The 19,216-nt window shown below is 44.5% G+C and overlaps 1 long non-coding RNA gene across 1 annotated transcript in view; it reads left to right on the top strand.

Annotated features, from left to right (window-relative positions):
- Window positions 1-18,743, top strand: part of LOC139025370 (uncharacterized) — a 32,702-nt gene extending 13,959 nt beyond the window's left edge. Inside the window, exon 3 of the long non-coding RNA XR_011476947.1 lies at window positions 18,665-18,743. This is a non-coding gene — a long non-coding RNA (uncharacterized lncRNA). The remainder of the gene's footprint in view (window positions 1-18,664) is intronic.
- Window positions 18,744-19,216: the final 473 nt, after the last annotated feature.

The raw sequence follows: 19,216 nt of genomic DNA on the forward strand, positions 1-19,216 counted from the left end.
AGACAACAGACCAGACAACAGACCAGACAACAGACCAGACAACAGACCAGACAACAGACCAGACAACCAGACCAGACAACAGACCAGAAAACAGACCAGACAACAGACCAGACAACCAGACCAGACAACAGACCAGACAACCAGACCAGACAACAGACCAGGGCCCGGTTGAATAAAGCATCTTGCTTCCATTAAGGATTTACCTAAAATAATAATTTCCCCTTGCCTGGGGGAAATGTTTACGGGTGTTGCATACTGGGGGCAGCAGGTAGCCTAGCAGGTTAGAGAGGTGAACCAGCAACTGGAGGGTTGCCAGTTTGAATCCAGGGTCCGACGGGAAAAATCTAATGCCTGCCGTTGTGCCCTTGAGCAAGGCGCTTAACCCAGGGCCATCCTGCCCATTAGGCAGGATTAGGTGGCCTCTTAGAGCAGCAGATTGAGGAGGGAGGCATTTTCTGGGCTAAACTGACCAACAACACAAAAAATCACATAATTCTTCCCCAAAACAATGATAGAGATTGTCAGCAATGATAGAGATTGTCTCAGCAAGTGGCATATGGGCTACTAAGGTGAACATGATAAGCAGTACCCACTTTGCCAATGGCAGGGGCACAAAATATGTATTGTGTCCATGCCCAGTGATCCTCTCCATGGTACTGTTGAAGAGACACAGCCCTGTGGCACCAACACTCTGTCAAAGTCATCTAACATTAATCATGTAGCCTGTATGGAAGAAAGAGTATATTGCCTCTGTGGATTTTCTGTAGCCTACAGGGCGACCAAATTTATGACAATCTCATGAGACACACACTCACCAAGATGGCGCCGATAGACTTGACAGCTCTGTTTCTAGCTGCTAAGCAACTTTGCACTATTTGTACAGAATATTTGCAGTATTTTTTTTCTGTGCTTTTTCTTACATTATTTGCCCAGAATGTTTTTTGCGTTATTATATACAGCCGGAAATAACTTTTGCATATTAGAGCGATGGTAACTAGCCAGCATTCCGACCAGAAATACGACTCACGAATTGAATCCAACGCTTCCGAGTATATTACTCTATAATGTTCAGTCCCTGGACAATAAAGTAGACGAGCTCAGGGCGAAGATCTCCTTCCAGAGAGACATCAAGGACTTTAACCTCTCTTGGGCACGTGAGACGGTAGCGTCCCACCACTTCAACAGCCAGTGAAAACTGCTGGGCGCCAAATTCAAATACAGAAATACTCATTATAAAAATTCAGAAAACAAAACATATTTACATAGGTTTAAAGATTAACTTCTTGTGAATCCAACCACGGTGTCAGATTTTAAAAATGCTTTACGGCGAAAAGCATACATTACGATTATGAGAACATAGCCCACAAGACAAATCATTACAAACAGTAGCCAGCCAGATAGAACAGTTACACAATTTAGAAATAGAGATACAATTAACATACTCTGTTTCACGGAATCATGGCTCTCTGCAGCTATACTGTCGAGTCCAAACAGCCAGCTGGGTTCTCAGTGCATCGTGCAGACAGGAATAAGACAGGGGGACATGTATGTTTCATGATTAACTATGTATGTAACATGTTACATGTTGTGATTGTAACTCAAGTCCTTTTGTTCACCCAACCTAGAATGCCTCACAATCAAATGTCGACCGTATTACCTCCCAAGAGAATTCTCTTCGGTTATCGTCATAGCCATGTATATCCCCCCTCAAGCCGATACCACGATGGCCCTCAAGGAACTACACTGGATTTGGTTCAAACTGGAAAATGCATATTCTGAGGCCACATTTATTGTAGCAGGGGACTTAAAACTTCTTGTCAATAGAGGGGCGCTGTTTTCACTTTGGAAAAAATCGTGCCCAAATGAAACGGCCTCGTACTCTTTTCTAGATCATACAATATGCATATTATTATTACTATTTGATAGAAAACACTCAGAAGTTTCTAAAACTGTAAGAATTATATATGTGAGTAAAACAGAACTCATTTTGCAAACAGAACTCATTTTGCATTCCATACAGGAAGTGAAAAATCTGAAAACGAGGCTCTGTTTCAGGGCCTGCCTATTCAACTGGCTTTTATTTATCGATATGCATGCACTTCATACGCCTTCCACTAGATGTCAACAGGCAGTGGAACGTGGAATGGGGTGTCTAGCTTGATCTGAGGTCGAATGAGAGCTTTTGGAGTGACAGGTCCGGCATTTTCTTTGTCTTCTAAGGTGCGCGGCGGAGCTCGACATTGTCTTCTGAAAAGCGTGACGTATACACGGCGAATATCTCCGGGCTCTGATTTTATTTGATACATGTGATAATAACATCATAAAGTAGGTTTTTTCAACCGAGTTTTATCAGTTTATTCAACGTTTATTGGGACTTTTAGAGTTTTCTGTTCTTTGCGTCAAGAGAGGATGGGAATGTTAGCAACCTTGGCTAGCATTGTGGCGCGAATTCGACAGAAGAAATGGACATTCTAAAACCAAACAACGATTTATTCTGGACCAAGGACTCCTTGTACAACATTCTGATGGAAGCTCAGCAAAAGTAAGAAAACATTTATGATGTTATTTCGTATTTCTGTGTAAAATGTTGAGTCCTATTCTCCGGCGTTTTGGTGAGCGCTGTCTCGCAATAACGCAAGCTGTATGTTATGGTAAAGTTATTTAAAAAAAATCTAACACAGCGGTTGCATTAAGAACCAGTGTATCTTTCATTTGCCATACAACAAGTATTTTTATGTAAAGTTTTTGATGAGTTCTTTGGTCAGATTAGGTGAGTGTCCAAAATATCTCCGGAGATTCTGGTGAATCGATGCTACGTATTCACAATGTATAACCAGGATTTGTAGCCTATAAATATGCACATTTTCGAACAAAACATAATTGTATTGTATAACATGATGTTATAAGACAGTCATCTGATGAAGTTGTCCAAAGGTTAGTGATTAATTTATATATTTTGCTGGTTTTTGCGGAAAGCTACCTTTGCGGTGATTGAATGCGTTTGTGTGTTTGGCTATTGTGGTAAGCTAATATAATTCTATATTGTGTTTTCGCTGTAAAACACTTAAAAAATCGGAAATATTGGCTGGATTCACAAGATGTTTATCTTTCATTTGCTGTACACCATGTATTTTTCATAAATGTTTTATGATGAGTATTTATTTATTTCACGTTGCTCTCTGTAATTATTCTGGCTGCTTTGGTGCTATTTTTGATGGTAGCTGCAATGTAAAACTATGATTTATACCTCAAATATGCACATTTTCGAACAAAACATAAATGTATTGTATAACATGTTATAAGACTGTCATCTGATGAAGTTGTTTCTTGGTTAGTGACTAATTTTATATCTATTTTGTCGGTTTTGTGAAAGCTACCTATGCGGTGGAAACATGGTGAAAATATGCGGTTGTGTGTTTGGCTATTGTGGTTAGCTAATAGAAATACATATTGTGTTTTCACTGTAAAACATTTAAAAAATCGGAAATGATGGCTGGATTCACAAGATGTTTATCTTTCATTTGCTGTATTGGACTTGTAATTTCATGAAAATTATATTATATGATATCCCTGTCACGTTAGGCTAGGCTATGCTAGTCAGCTTTTTTGATGAGGAGGATCCCGGATCCGGGAGAGAGAAGCGGTAGAGGTTTTAAACAAAGCAAATCTGAGGAAAACACATTGCCTGTAGTACTCACACTTCAAAAACTCTCAACCGTTGATACTCACCTTTCCGGGATGTCTACAAGGCCCTCCCCCGCCCTGCCTTCAGCAAATCAGATCACAACTCCATTCTGTTCCTCCCTTCCTATAGGCAGAAACTCAAACAGGAAGTACCCATGCTAAGGTCAATTCAACGCTGGACTGACCAATCGGAATCCATGCTTCAAGATTGTTTTGATCACGTGGACTGGGATATGTTCCGGGTTGCCTCTGAGAATAACATTGATGTATACACTGACAATGTGACTGAGTTCATCAAGAAGTGTATAGGGGATGGTGTTCCCACTGTGATGATTAAATCCTACCCAAACCAAAAACCGTGGACAGATGGAAGCATTCGCGCAAAACTGAATGTGCGAACCACCACATTTAACCACGGCAAGGTGATTGAGAATATGGTTTAATACAAACAGTGCAGTTATGCCCTCTGTAATGCAATCAAACAAGCAAAAAGTCAGGACAGAGACAAGGTGGAGTCGCAATTCAGTGTCTCAGACACGAGAGGTATGTGGCCAGACCATCACGGATTACAAAGGGAAAACCAGCCATGTTGTGAACACCGACACCTTACTACCGGACAAGCTAAACAACTTCTTCGCCCGCTTTGAGAATAGCACAGTGGCCAACGTGAGTAAGACATTTAAGTGTGTTAACCCTCGCAAGGCTGCCAGTCCAGACCAGCTGCCTGGAGAGTTTATGGACATATTCAATCTCTCCCTATCCCAGTCTGCTGTCCCCACTTGCTTCAAGATTCCTGTTCCTATGAAAGCAAAGGTAACTGAACAAAATGACTAATACCCCATAGCACTCACATCTGTCATCATGATGTGCTTTGTGAGGCTAGTTAAGGATCATATCACCTCCGTCTTACCTGACACCCTAGACCCACTTCAATTTGCATACCACCGCAATCGATCCATGGACAATGCAATCACCATCGCACTGCACAAGATACATATCTATGTCAGAATGCTGTTCATTGACTACAGCTCAGCCTTCAACACCATAGTACTCTCCAAGCTCATCATTAAGCTCGGGGCCCTGGGTCTGAACCCCACTCATTGCAACTGGGTCCTGGACTTCCTGACGGGCTGCCCCCAGGTGGTGAAGGTAGGAAACAATGCATCCACTACACTGATCATCAACACAGGGGCCCCACAAGGATGCGTGCTCAGCTCCCTCCTGTACCCCCTGTTCACTCATGACTGCGTGGCCACGCACGGCTTCAACTCAATCATCAAGATTGCAGATGACACAATAGTGGTAGGCCTGATTACGAACAATGCCGAAATAGCCTACAGGGAGGTGGTGAGGGCCCTGGCGAAGTGGTGCAGGGATAATAATTTCTACAAAACGAAGGAGCTGATCGTGGACTTCAGGAGATGGCAGAGGAAGAACTCCCCCATCCACATCAACGGAGCTGCAGTGGAGAAGGTGAAAAGCTTCAAGTTCCTTGGTATACACATCACCAACAGCGCCTCTTCAAACTCAGGAGGCTGAAGAAATTTGGTTTGGCCCCTAAGACCCTCACAAACTTTTACAGATGCACGATTGAGAGCATTCTGTCGGGCTGTATCACTGCCTGGTATGGCAACTGCACCATCTGCAACCACAGGGCTCTCCAGAGGGAGGTGCGGTATGCCCAACGCATCACTGGGGGCACACTGCCAGCCCTCCAGGACACCTACAGCACCCGATGTCACAGGAAGGCCAAAAAGATCATCAAGGACATCAACCACCCGAGCCACAGCCTGTTCACCCCGTTATCATCCAGAAGGCGAGGTCAGTACAGGTGAATCAAAGCAGGGACTGAGAGACTGAAAAACAGCCTCTATCTCAAGGCCATCAGACTGTTAAATAGCCATCATTAGCCGACCTCCTACCCTACCCTCCCCGACTACCACCTGGTTACTCAACCCTGCACCTTAGAATCTGCTGACCTATGACCATAGACATCGGACACTGGTCACTTTAATAATGTTTACATACTGTTGTACTCATTTCGTATGTATATACTGTATTCAAGTCAAGGCCATCCTATTTAACTATTGCTGTATATATACCGTCACACATATATACAGTGGGGCAAAAAAGTATTTAGTCAGCCACCAATTGTGCAAGTTCTCCCACTTAAAAAGATGAGAGAGGCCTGTAATTTTCATCATAGGTACACTTCAACTATGACAGACAAAATGAGAAGAAAAAAAATCCAGAAAATCACATTGTAGGATTTTTTATGAGTTTATTTACAAATTATGGTGGAAAATAAGTATTTGGTCAATACCAAAAGTTTATCTCAATACTTTGTTATTAACCTTGTTTTGGCAGATGACAGAGGTCAAACGTTTTCTGTAAGTCTACAAGGTTTTCACACACTGTTGCTGGTATTTTGGCCATTCCTCCATGCAGATCTCCTCTAGAGCAGTGATGTTTTTGGGGCTGTTGCTGGGCAACACGGAACTTTCAATCTCCTCCAAAAGATTTTTCTATGGTTGAGATCTGAGAACTGGCGCTAGGCCACTCCAGGACCTTGAAATCGCTTCTACGAAGCCACTCCTTCGTGTGCCCAGGGTCGGATCGTCGCGTGGCTTTCGTGTGGGCTCTATGGGGGGACGTATATTGTCATGCTGGGGTAACGAGACGCCGCGAGGGCGCACTGTCTTCCTCTTCAATATTGCTCTTACAACGATTGCGCTGATGGAAGGAGTTGTGTTTCACTCAAAATCTCACGATAATGGCAGCCCCATTCTTCTTTCCTTGTGACCAGATCAAGTCGGTTGACCTGGTTACCTGTTGCAGAAAACACAGCACCCCAGAAGATGATGTTTTCTGCCGAGGGCGCCCATTAGGCTTCACAGTAGGTATGGTGTTCTTTGGATGTAACTCGGCATTCTTTGTCCTCCAAACCGACGAGTTGAGTTTCAAAAAAAAGTTCTATTTTTGGTTTCATCTGACCATACTGAATTCTCCCAATCTTCTTCTGGTCATCCAAATGGCTCTCTAGCAAACTTCAGACGGGCCTGGACATGTACTGGCTTAAGCAGGGGGAACACGTCTGGCACTGCAGGATTTGAGTCCCTGGCGGCGTAGTGTGTTACTGATGTGGTAGGCTTGTTACTTGTCGTCCCAGTTCTCTGCAGGTCATTCACTAGGTCCCCCGTGTGGTACTGGAATTTTTTGCTCACCGTTCTTGGGATCATTTTGACCCCACGGGGTGAGATTTGCGTGGAGCCCCAGATCGAGGGAGATTATCAGTGGTCTTGTATGTCTTCCATTCCTAATAATTGCTCCCACAGTTGTTTATTCAAACCAAGCTGCTTACCTATTGCAGATTCAGTCTTCCCGCCTGTGCAGGTTACAATTTTGTTTCTGGTGTCCTTTGACAGCTCTTTGGTCTTGGCCATAGTGGAGTTTGGAGTGTGACTGTTTGAGGTTGTGGACACAGGTGTCTTTGTATACTGATACAAGTTCAAACAGGTGGCATTAATACAGGTAAGAGTGGAGGACAGAGGAGGCCTCTTAAAGAAGAAGTTAGCAGGCTGTGAGAGCAGAAATTTTGCTCTTGTTTGTAGGTGACAAATACTTATTTTCGCACCATAATTTGGCAAATAAATTCATAAAAATCCTACAATGGATTTTCTGGATTTTTTTTCTCCTTTTGTTGTCATAGTTGAAGTGTACTATGATGTACAAATACAGGCCTCTCTCATCTTTTTAAGTGGGAGAACTTGCACAATTGGTGGCTGACTAAATACTTTTTGCCCACTGTATATCTAATTCTATCCTTACTATATCTATAGATATACTAAATATTATATTCACATACTGTCATGTTTATATATCCCATCACACATATATATATATATATATATATATATATATATATATATATATATATATATATATATATATACTGTATTTACACTCTGGACTCTGACATTGCTCATCCTAATTTTTATATAGATCTTAATTCCATTCATTCAATTTTAGATTTGTGTGTGTTGTGAATTGTTAGTTATTACTGCACAGTTGGAGCTAGACACATAAGCATTTCGTTAGTCCCGCAATAACATCTTCTAAATATGTGTATGTGACCAATAAAATGTGATTTAATTCGATTTTTTTTAACGTCACGCTTGATTTCTATCAAATAGCCTAAATGGCACCCTATCAAATCAGAATACTCTTCGATGTGAATATGAATGAACATTTCCTAAAAATAGGACAGGTAAAAGTAAAATGGACAACAGCCTATGGAATCAAATTAGGCTACTCACAACTGTTGTCCGGGAGTTTCACTCAGTGGGCTAAATTGTCAATATTATTAGTCATTTCAAATCTGTATTTGTTCATTTCTGAGCTGATCGTGGCGAAGAAGAACATGCGAACTGCATTTTCCAAGAAAATGCGACGCCTGACAACATGGGTAGCTGAGATAGGCAACGAGTGAGTTTCAAGTTTGGAGAAGCTTATGTACAATTTATCATACCATTTCTACCAAAATCCGACGAATGCGAGAGCACCAGCCTTATGGACAAATTGATTCACCGTGAGCCATTGCGGTAAAGAAATGAGCACATGGAACGTGGAGATGAGACACAGCAGTAGGCCTATAAATCAAATCAAATCAAAGTGTATTGGTCCCGTTCACAGATTTGCAGATGTTATCACAGGTGCAGCGAAATGCTTGTGCAGCAATAATACATAGAAAGCAATACAAAACAATACATACATAATCCAAACGTGCAATGTCAGAGTCCGGAATATAATATACATTCAGTGGCCAGTTTATTAGGTACACCAGACAGGCATCGAGGCATTTAGTTACTGTTCCAATGAACGTTAGAATGGGCAAAAAGAGTGATCTAAGCGATTTTGAGCGTGGTATGATTGTCCGTGCCAGGCGCGCCAGTTCCAGTATCTCAGAAACGTCCGGCCTCCTGGGCTTTTCATGCACGACAGGGCAGTGTTTCTACAACTTCATTAGAGTCCGCCTGTGGTAAATTCAGTTGATTAGACAAGATTTGGAAAGGCACACACCTGTCTATATAAAGTCCCACAGTTGAAAGTGCACGTCAGAGCAAAAACCAAGCCATGGGGTCGAAGGAATTGTCTGTAGAGCTCCGAGACAGGATTGTGTTGAGGCACAGATCTGGGGAAGGGTACCATAAATTGTCTGCAGCATTGAAGGTCCCCAAGAACCCAGTGGCCTTCATTATTCTTCAATGGAAGAGGTTTTGGAATCACCAAGACTCTACCTAACGCTGGTCGCCAAGCCGAACTGAGCAATTGGGGGAGAAGGGCCTTGGTCAGGGAGGTGACCAAGAACCGATGGTCACTCAGACAGAGCTCTAGAGTTCCTCTGTGGAGATGGGAGAACCTTCCAGAAGGACAACCATCTCTGCAGCACTCCACCAATCAGGCCTTTATGGTAGAGTGGCCAGACGGAAGGCACTCCTCAGTAAAGGCACATGACAGCCCGCTTGAAGTTTACCAAAAGGCACCTAAAGACTCTGACCATGAGAAACAAGATTCTCTGGTCTGATGAAACCAAGATTAAACTCTTTGGCCCGAATACCAAGCATCACGTCTGGAGGAAACCTGACACCATCCGTACGGTGAAGCATGGTGGTGGCAGCATCATGCTGTGTGGATGTTTTTCAGCTGCAGGGACTGGGAGACTAGTCAGGATCGATGGAAAGATGAATGAAGCAAAGTACAGTGAGATCTGTAAAGAAAACCAATTCCAGAGCCCTAAGGACCTCAGACTAGGGTGAAGGTTCACCTTCTAACAGGACAACGACCCTAAGGTCGCAGCCAAGACAATGTAGGAGTGGCTTCGGGACAAGTCTCTGAATGTCCCTGAGTGGCTCAGCCAGAGCCCGGACTTGAGCCAGAGCCCAGACTTGAAGCCGATCTAACATCTCTGAAGAGACCTGAAATTACCTGACAGAGCTTGAGAGGATCTGCAGAGAAGAATGGGAGAAACTTCCTAAATACAGGTGTGCCAAACTTGTAGCATCATACCCAAGAAGACTTAAGGCTGTAATCGTTGCCTAAGGTGCTTAAACAAAGTACTTAGTAAAGGGTCTGAATACTTACGTAAATGTGATATTTAAGTTTTTTATTTTAATACATTTGCTGCAATTTCTAAAAACATATTTTTGTTTTGTCGTTATGGGGTATTGTGCGTAGATTGATGAGGGGGAAAAATAATGTAATCCATTTTAGAATAAGGCTGTAACATAATAAAATGTGTAACGTAAAAACAATGGTCAAGGGGTATGAATACTTTCTGAATGCACTGTAGATAATAAACAAAAGTGAAATAAACAATACAAAATGAACATTAAACATTAAACTCACAAAAGTTCCAAAGGATGTCATATTATGGCTATAAACAGTGTTTTAACGATGTGCAAATAGTTAATTAAAGTACAAAAGGGAAAATAAATAAACACAAATATGCGCTGTACGTACAATGGTGTTTGTTCTTCACTGGTTGCCCTTTTTTGTGGCTGCTGGTCACAAATATTGATGCTGTGATGGCACACTGTGGTATTTCACCCAACAGATATGGGAGTTTATCAAAATTGGATTTGTTTTCGAAATTCTATGTGGGCCTATGTAATCTAAGGGAAATATGTGTCTCTAATATGGTCATACATTTGGCAGGAGGTTAGGTAGTTCAGCTTAGTTTCCACCTCATTTTGTGGGCAGTGTGCACATCAAATCAAATTTATTTTATATAGCCCTTCTTACATCAGCTGATATCTCAAAGTGCTGTACAGAAACCCAGCCTAAAACCCCAAACAGCAAGCAATGCAGGTGTAGAAGCACGGTGGCTAGGAAAAACTCCCTAGAAAGGCCAAAACCTAGGAAGAAACCTAGAGAGGAACCAGGCTATGAGGGGTGGCCAGTCCTCTTCTGGCTGTGCCGGGTGGAGATTATAACAGAACATGGCCAAGATGTTCAAATGTTCATAAATGACCAGCATGGTCAAATAATAATAATCACAGTAGTTGTHGAGRGTGCARCAAGTCAGCACCTCAGGAGTAAATGTCAGTTGGCTTTTCATAGCCAATCATTAAGAGTATCTCTACCGCTCCTGCTGTCTCTAGAGAGTTGAAAACAGCAGGTCTGGGACACATAGCCTGTCTTCTCTTGAGAGCCAGGTCTGACGCTCTCAATAGCAAGGCTAAGCTCACTGAGTCTGTATATAGTCAAAGCTTTCCTTTAAGTTTAGGATCAGACACAGTGGTCAGGTATTCTGCCACTGTGTGCTCTCTGTTTAGGGCCAAATAGCATTCTAGTTTGCTCAGATTTTTGGGTAATTTTTTCCAATGTGTCAAGTAATTATATTTTTGTTTTCTCATGATTTGGTTGTGTCTAATTGTGTTGCTGTCCTGGGGCTCTGTGGGGTCTGTTTGTGTTTGTGAACAGAGCCCCAGGACCAGCTTGCTTAGGGGACTCTTCTCCAGGTTCATCTCTCTGTAGGTGATGGCTTTGTTATGGAAGGTTTGGGAATCGCTTCCATTTAGGTGGTTGTAGAATTTCGATTTAGATAGTTAGCAAGTATTGCTGTAATTCTGCTCTGCATGCATTATTTGGGGTTTTACGTTGTACACTGAGAATATTTTTGCAGAATTCTGCATGCAGATTCTGGATTTGGTGTTTATCCCATTTTGTGAATTATTGTTTGGTGAGCAGACCCCAGACCTCACAACCATAAAGGACAATGGGTTCTATAACTGATTCAAGTAATTTTAGCCTGGATCCTAATTGGTATATAAAATTTGATGTTCCTTTTGATGGCGTAGAAGGCCCTTCTTGCCTTGTCTCAGATCGTTCACAGCTTTGTGGAAGTTACCTGTGGCGCTGATGTTTAGGCAGAGGTATGTATAGTTTTTTGTGTGCTCTAGGGCAACTGTGTCTACATGGAATTTGTATTTGTGGTGCTGGTAACTGGACTTTACTTCGAACACCATTATTTTTGTCTTACTGGCATTTACTGTCAGGGCCCAGGTCTGACAGATTCTGTGCAGAAGGTCTAGGTGCTGTTGTAGGCCCTCCTTGGTTGGAGACAGAAGCACCAGATCATCAGCAAACAGTAGATATTTGATATTTGATTTTAGTATACACTTGCAAGTTCCACGCATATGATAAAGCAGCATCACAGGCAGCCCAGATCTTTATTCGATTTGGGTTAGACGGTATGTACTGCCTGAAGGGACAGAGGCCCCTAAATGGCATAAACTGCTCATCAACAGTAACGTTGGGCCCAGGGATGTAAAACAGGGGAAGGTGATCCACCCACTTGTCCCACACTGACCTGATTGCAGCTAGCTTGTCTCTCTGCCGCCGAGCTGGTCTGGTGTCTCGGTTATCGAAGCGGATAATCATGGAAATAATGTGGAAGTTTCCCGGAGACATTGTTGCGCAGAAAAGTTCTCTGTCAGTTTCTGCATCCCACAGGGATTCTGTGGATTCACCATTGGATCAGTTTCTGCATCCCACAAGGATTCTGTGGATTCAACATTGGATCAGTTTCTTCATCCCACAGGGATTCTGTGGATTCCTCTTTGGATCAGTTGCCTCCACAGGGATTCTGTGGATTCACCATTGGATCAGTTTCTGCATCCCACAGGGATTCTGTGGATTCCTCCTTGGATCAGTTTCTGCATCCACAGGATTCTGTGGATTCACCATTGGATCAGTTTCTGCATCCCACAGGGATTCTGTGGATTCCTCCTTGGATCAGTTTCTGCATCCCACAGGGATTCTGTGGATTCACCATTGGATCAGTTTCTGCATCCCACAGGGATTCTGTGGATTCCTCCTTGGATCAGTTTCTGCATCCCACAGGGTTCTGTGGATTACTCCTTGGATCAGTTTCTGCATCCCACAGGGATCTGTGGATTCTCCTTGGATCAGTTTCTGCATCCCACAGGGATTCTGTGGATTCACCATTGGATCAGTTTCTGCATCCCACAGGGATTCTGTGGATTCCTCCTTGGATCAGTTTCTGCATCCCACCGGGATTCTGTGGATTCACCATTGGATCAGTTTCTGCTCCCACAGGGATTCTGTGGATTCCTCCTTGGATCAGTTTCTGCCTCCACAGGGATTCTGTGGATTCCTCTTTGGATCAGTTTCTGCATCCCAAGGGATTCTGTGGATTCCTCCTTGGATCAGTTTCTGCATCCCACAGGGATTCTGTGGATTCACCATCTGGATCAGTTTCTGCATCCCACAGGGATTCTGTTGATTCCTTTTGGATCAGTTTCTGCCTCCCACAGGGATTCTGTGGATTCACCATTGGATCAGTTTCTGCATCCCACAGGGATTCTGTGGATTCTCCTTGGATCAGTTTCTGCATCCACAGGGATTCTGTGGATTCCTCCTTGGATCAGTTTCTGCCTCCCACAGGATTCTGTGGATTCACTTGGATCATTTCTGCATCCCACAGGGATTCTGTGGATTCCTCCTTGGATCAGTTTCTGCACTCCACAGGGATTCTGTGGATTCACCATTGGATCAGTTTCTGCATCCCACAGGGATTCTGTGGATTCGTCTTTGGATCAGTTTCTGCATCCCACAGGGATTCTGTGGATTCCTCCTTGTATCAGTTTCTGCATCCCACAGGGATTCTGTGGATTCACCATTGGATCAGTTTCTGCATCCCACAGGGATTCTGTGGATTCCTCCTTGGATCAGTTTCTGCATCCCACAGGGATTCTGTGGATTCACCATTGGATCAGTTTCTGCATCCACGGGGATTCTGTGGATTCCTCTTGGATCAGTTTCTGCCTCCCACAGGGATTCTGTGGATTCACCATTGGATCAGTTTCTGCTCCCCACAGGATCCTGTGGATTCCTCCTTGGAATCAGTTTCTGCATCCCACAGGATTCTGTGGATTCCTCCTTGGATCAGTTTTCTGCATCCCACAGGGATTCTGTGGATTCACCATTGGATCAGTTTTCTGCATCCCCACAGGGATTCTGTGGATTCCTCCTTGGATCAGTTTCTGCATCCCACAGGGATTCAGCTTAGCTTAGAAAAGGCTCCGGGCAGCCGAGCGAAATGGAGGAAAACTCGCCTCCCTGCGGACCTGGCATCCTTTCACTCCCTCCTCTCTACATTCTCCTCTTCTGTCCTTGCTGCTAAAGCCAATTTCTACCACTCTAAATTCCAAAGCATCTGCCTCTAACCCTAGGAAGCTCTTTTGCCACCTTCTCCTCCCTCCTGAATCCTCCTCCCCCTCCTCCCCCCTCCTCCCTCTCTGCTGATACTTTCGTCAACCATTTTGAAAAGAAGGTCGACGACATCCGTCCTCGTTTGCTAAGTCAAACGACACCGCTGGTTCTGCTCACACTGCCCTACCCTGTGCTTTGACCTCTTTCTCCCCTCTCTCTCCAGATGAAATTCGCGTCTTGTGACGGGCGCCGCCAACAACCTGCCCGCTTGACCCTATCCCCTCCTCTCTTCTCCAGACCATTTCCGGAGACCTTCTCCCTTACCTTACCTCGCTCATCAACTCATCCTTGACCGCTGGTCTACGTCCCTTCCGTCTTCAAGAGAGCGAGAGTTGCACCCTTTGAAAAAACCTACACTCGATCCCTCCGATGTCAACAACTACAGACCAGTATCCCTTCTTTCTTTTCTCTCCAAAACTCTTGAAGTGCCGTCCTTGGCCAGCTCTCCTGCTATCTCTCTCAGAATGACCTTCTTGATCCAAATCAGTCAGGTTTCAAGACTAGTCATTCAACTGAGACTGTCTTCTCTGTGTCACGGAGGCGCTCCGCACTGCTAAAGCTAACTCTCTCTCCTCTGCTCTCATCCTCTAGACCTATCGGCTGCCTTTGATACTGTGAACCATCAGATCCTCCTCTCCACCCTCTCCGAGCTGGGCAATCTCCGGCGCGGCCCACGCTTGGATTGCGTCCTACCTGACAGGTCGTCCTACCAGGTGGCGTGGCGAGAATCTGTCTCCGCACCACGTGGCTCTCACCACTGGTGTCCCCCCAGGGCTCTGTTCTAGGCCCTCTCCATTACTCGCTATATCACCAAGTCACTTGGCTCTGTCATATCCTCAATGGTCTCTCCTATCATTGCTATGCAGACGACACACAATTTAATCTTCTCCTTTCCCCCTCTGATAACCAGGTGGTGAATCGCATCTTCTGCATGTCTGGCAGACATATCAGTGTGGATGACGGATCACACCTCAAGCTGAACTCGGCAAGACGGAGCTGCTCTTCCTCCCGGGGGAAGGACTGCCCGTTCCATGATCTCGCCATCACGGTTGACAACTCCATTGTGTCCTCCTCCCAGAGTGCTAAGAACCTTGGCGTGATCCTGGACAACACCCTGTCGTTCTCACTAACATCAAGGCGGTGACCCGTTCCTGTAGGTTCATGCTCTACAAACTTTCGCAGAGTACGACCCTGCCTTCACGCAGGAAGCGGCGCAGGTCTAATCCAGGCACTTGTCATCTCCCGTCTGGATTACTGCAAATCGCTGTTGGCTGGGCTCCCTGCCTGTGCCATTAAACCCTCCAACTCATCCAGAACGCCGCAGCCCGTCTGGTGTTCAACTTTCCCCAAGTTCTCTCACGTCACCCCGCTCCTCCGCTCTCTCCACTGGCTTCCAGTTGAAGCTCGCATCCGCTACAAGACCATGGTGCTTGCCTACGGAGCTGTGAGGGAACGGCACCTCCGTACCTTCAGGCTCTGATCAGGCCCTACACCCAAACAAGGGCACTGCGTTCCATCCACCTCTGGCCTGCTCGCCTCCCTACCTCTGAGGAAGTACAGTTCCCGCTCAGCCCAGTCAAAACTGTTCGCTGCTCTGGCACCCCAATGGTGGAACAAACTCCTCACGACGCCAGGTCAGCGGAGTCAATCACCACCTTCCGGAGACACCTGAAACCCCACCTCTTTAAGGAATACCTAGGATAGGATAAAGTAATCCTTCTAACCCCCCCCTTAAAAGAGTTAGATGCACTATTGTAAAGTGGTTTGTTCCACTGGATATCATAAGGTGAATGCACCAATTTGTAAGTCGCTCTGGATAAGAGCGTCTGCTAAATGACTTAAATGTAATGTAAATGGATTCTGTGGATTCACCATTGGGATCAGTTTCTGCATCCCACAGGGATCTGTGGATTCCTCTTTGGATCAGTTTCTGCCTCCCACAGGGATTCTGTGGATTCACCATTGGATCAGTTTCTGGCATCATCCCACCGGGATTCTGTGGATTCCTCCTTGGATCAGTTTCTGCATCCCACAGGGATTCTGTGGATTCACCATTGGATCAGTTTCTGCATCCCACAGGGATTCTGTGGATTCTCTATTGGATCTGAAGATACCAACAAGGTTAAGAACCCCAAAGTATGCATGTAAATGAGTTTGGTCCATCTCCTTCCATCTCTCTCCAAAAACACACCTTCCCTCCAAAATAATGCAGTTCAGAATGATTTTCTGGATAGTGTCTGGGATGAACATTTCAAAAGAAGACTTTATGTCCTGCACATGAGTACCCGCCATTTGCGTCAGTCCTGGTTGCATCCTTATCACATTGGCAACTTAGGGGTGGCTCATTCCTTGGGCAAGAAGACCATTACATTTCAAAAGGTTTTGACATCCATAATTCTCCTCCAGATGATGAGCTGGTTGCTGAAGGGCTGGTCCTGGGGCTGGCTGAGGGTCGACCTCATCCTCTTCTTCCAACTCACTGTCAGACTCCGAATTGACATGATCCTCATATTCTGAAAATTCTTCATCCTCCTTCCACACTAGCTTCTCTCTCTGCATATTTTTTTTCTAAGGCCCTCTAAGCAGAGATCATTTTTTGCCATACTGATTGATTGTGGTGAGGAGCCACACATGCAAAGCTATTTATTTCTTGTCCCGCCCCCAATTTGCACCTGGCTGGGGTAGAGTCTGGGAAAATACAGAATTTTTTACAATGTATCGAAATAATGTGTTGCTGTCACGTTCCTGACCTTATTTCCTTTGTTTTGTCTTTGTTTAGTTGGTCAGGACGTGAGCTGGGTGGGCATTCTACGTTATGTGTTTCTATGTTGGGTTCATTCAACTAGCCTGATATGGTTCTCAATCAGGGGCAGGTGTTTTACGTTTCCTCTGATTGAGAACCATATTAAGGTAGACTGTTTCTCACTGTTTGTTTGTGGGTGATTGTTCCTGTGTCAGTATTTGTGCCACATGGGACTGTTTTTGTTCGTTCGTTCGTTCGTTCGTTCGTGTTTGATGTTCTCATGTACAGGTCTGTTCACGTCGTTTATTTGTTTTGTAGTTTGTTTAAGAGTTTTTCCGTCTTCGTCTTTCATTAATAAAACAAGTATGTATTCAAACCACGCTGCGTTTTGGTCCGATCCATGCTCCTCTTCAGACGAGGACAAGCGTTACAGTTGCAATAACATTTTGCAGGTTCCCGCAAGACATTGTGTAGTTTCACACATTTACATTTAAGTCATTTAGCTGACGCTCTTATCCAGAGCGACTTACAAATTGGAAAGTTCATACATATTCATCCTGGTCCCCCCGTGGGGAATGAACCCACAACCCTGGCGTTGCAAGCGCCATGCTCTACCAACTGAGCCACACGGGACCACACACTACAAGGTGTAAAAAGTGCAAGAAAAGCGGGAGACAGGCAGGGAGACAGGGAGACAGGCAGACAGGCAGGGAGACAGGCAGACAGGCAGACAGGCAGACAGGCAGGGAGACAGACAGGTTCTTGGCATTGAAACAGCAGGCCCAGGGAGGAGGAAGACAGAGTGAAGGCACACAGAACATCTTTTTGTTTAATTTTTACTTGTTTTCACCTACACACAGTGGACCCAAAAACCACACAATTTTTAAGTATAGCCAATTGGAATTTCTGGTCAGTATATTTTATAATTTCATGTAGGATACCATCAACAAACACCACAGGCCTTTTTGGGTTGGAGGGTTTGTATTTTGTCCTGTAGTTCAATCAATGTATTTGGAGAATCCAGTGTGTTCTGGTAGTCTTTAATAGTTGATTCTAGGATTGATATTTGATCATTTATGTGTTTTTGCTGTTTGCTGTTTGTTGTTTGTTATAGAGCGAGAAAGATTGGAGAAGTGGTTTACCCATACATCTGGGTTTTGATAGATACCTGTTGGTGCTGTTGTTTGTTCAGTGTGTTCCAATTTCCCCAGGAGAGCTTAGATTCTATGGATTCTTCTCCCTCCCCCTCTCCCTCTCTCTCCCACTCTCTCCTACTCTCTCCACTCCCTCTCCCTCTCTCTCCCTCTCCCACTCTCTTCCCTGCTCTCTAACTTTCTCCTCCCCCCCTCTCTCCCTTTATCCCTCCCCCTCTCTCTCGCCCCTCTCTCCACTCCCTTTCGCTCCCTTCCCCCTTCACTCTCTCCACTCCCTCCCCCACTCCCATTTCTTGTCTGCTCTCTAACTTTCTCTCTCCCCCTCTTCTCCCCTCTCCCTCTCTCTCCCTTATCCCTCCCCTCTTTCTCCCACTCTCTCCTACTCTCTCCACTCCCTCTCCCCCACTCCCTCTCCCTCCCATGCTCTCTAACTTTCTCTCTCTCTCCATTCCCTCTCTCTCCCTTTATCCCTCCCGCTCTCTTCCCCCTTGCTATCTCTCCTCTCTTCTTCTCTCTCTCCCCTCTATCTAACTCCCTCTGTCTGTTAAATTATTCAGGTGTTAGTTTTGTACCTGCCTCTCTCTTTGGGAGTCGCCAGGCAACTGAAATACTATCCCAGGCCCTGAACCCACATGACACAACCCCCCCCCCCACCCAACACAACACACATACACACACACACCAAACACACTCAGTCTCTGGTCTAATCTCATCAGTTTGATCTGACCAGGCTCTCTCACTTGTCTAACTCTAACACTAACCTTCTCAATGCTTTGTATTCCTGCAGGATAGTTGACTGACTGAACGAGCAACATGTCTAAACCATCGTCAACGTCAAAGCCCTGCATAAGAGTGTGTGTGTGAGAGTGTTTAATTTCTCTCAATAAATATAGAACTGTTTTGAATCCATCTACAGTAGTTATTTTGTTTAAAATAATATACACTACAGAGGGACCTCCTCAATACAACCTGTAACCTCCCACTAGTCTAGTGTAGTTAGAGCGGTTGGAGATACAACCTGTAACTCTCCCACTAGTCTAGTGTAGTTAGAGCTGGGTTAGAAATACCACCTGTAACCTCCCACTGGGCACAGACATCAGTTCAACATCTAGCTTTGATTTACATTCGTTTGAGTTGTCAACAAATGTGAATTCAATTGAAATCAACAAAAAATGTCCCCATGTCATTGGATTTAGGTGAGAAAAAATATTAAATGTCCTTACGTTAATGACTTTTTTCAAATCCAAATAGTTTTCCACAATGATTCATCAACATCACATTTGATTTTTTGTTTGAAATAACTTGGAAAGCTATCCAGACTAGGTCCAGAACTAAAGAC

This window comes from Salvelinus sp. IW2-2015, unplaced genomic scaffold (assembly GCF_002910315.2).
Source record: "Salvelinus sp. IW2-2015 unplaced genomic scaffold, ASM291031v2 Un_scaffold2572, whole genome shotgun sequence".
NCBI lineage: Eukaryota > Metazoa > Chordata > Actinopteri > Salmoniformes > Salmonidae > Salvelinus > Salvelinus sp. IW2-2015.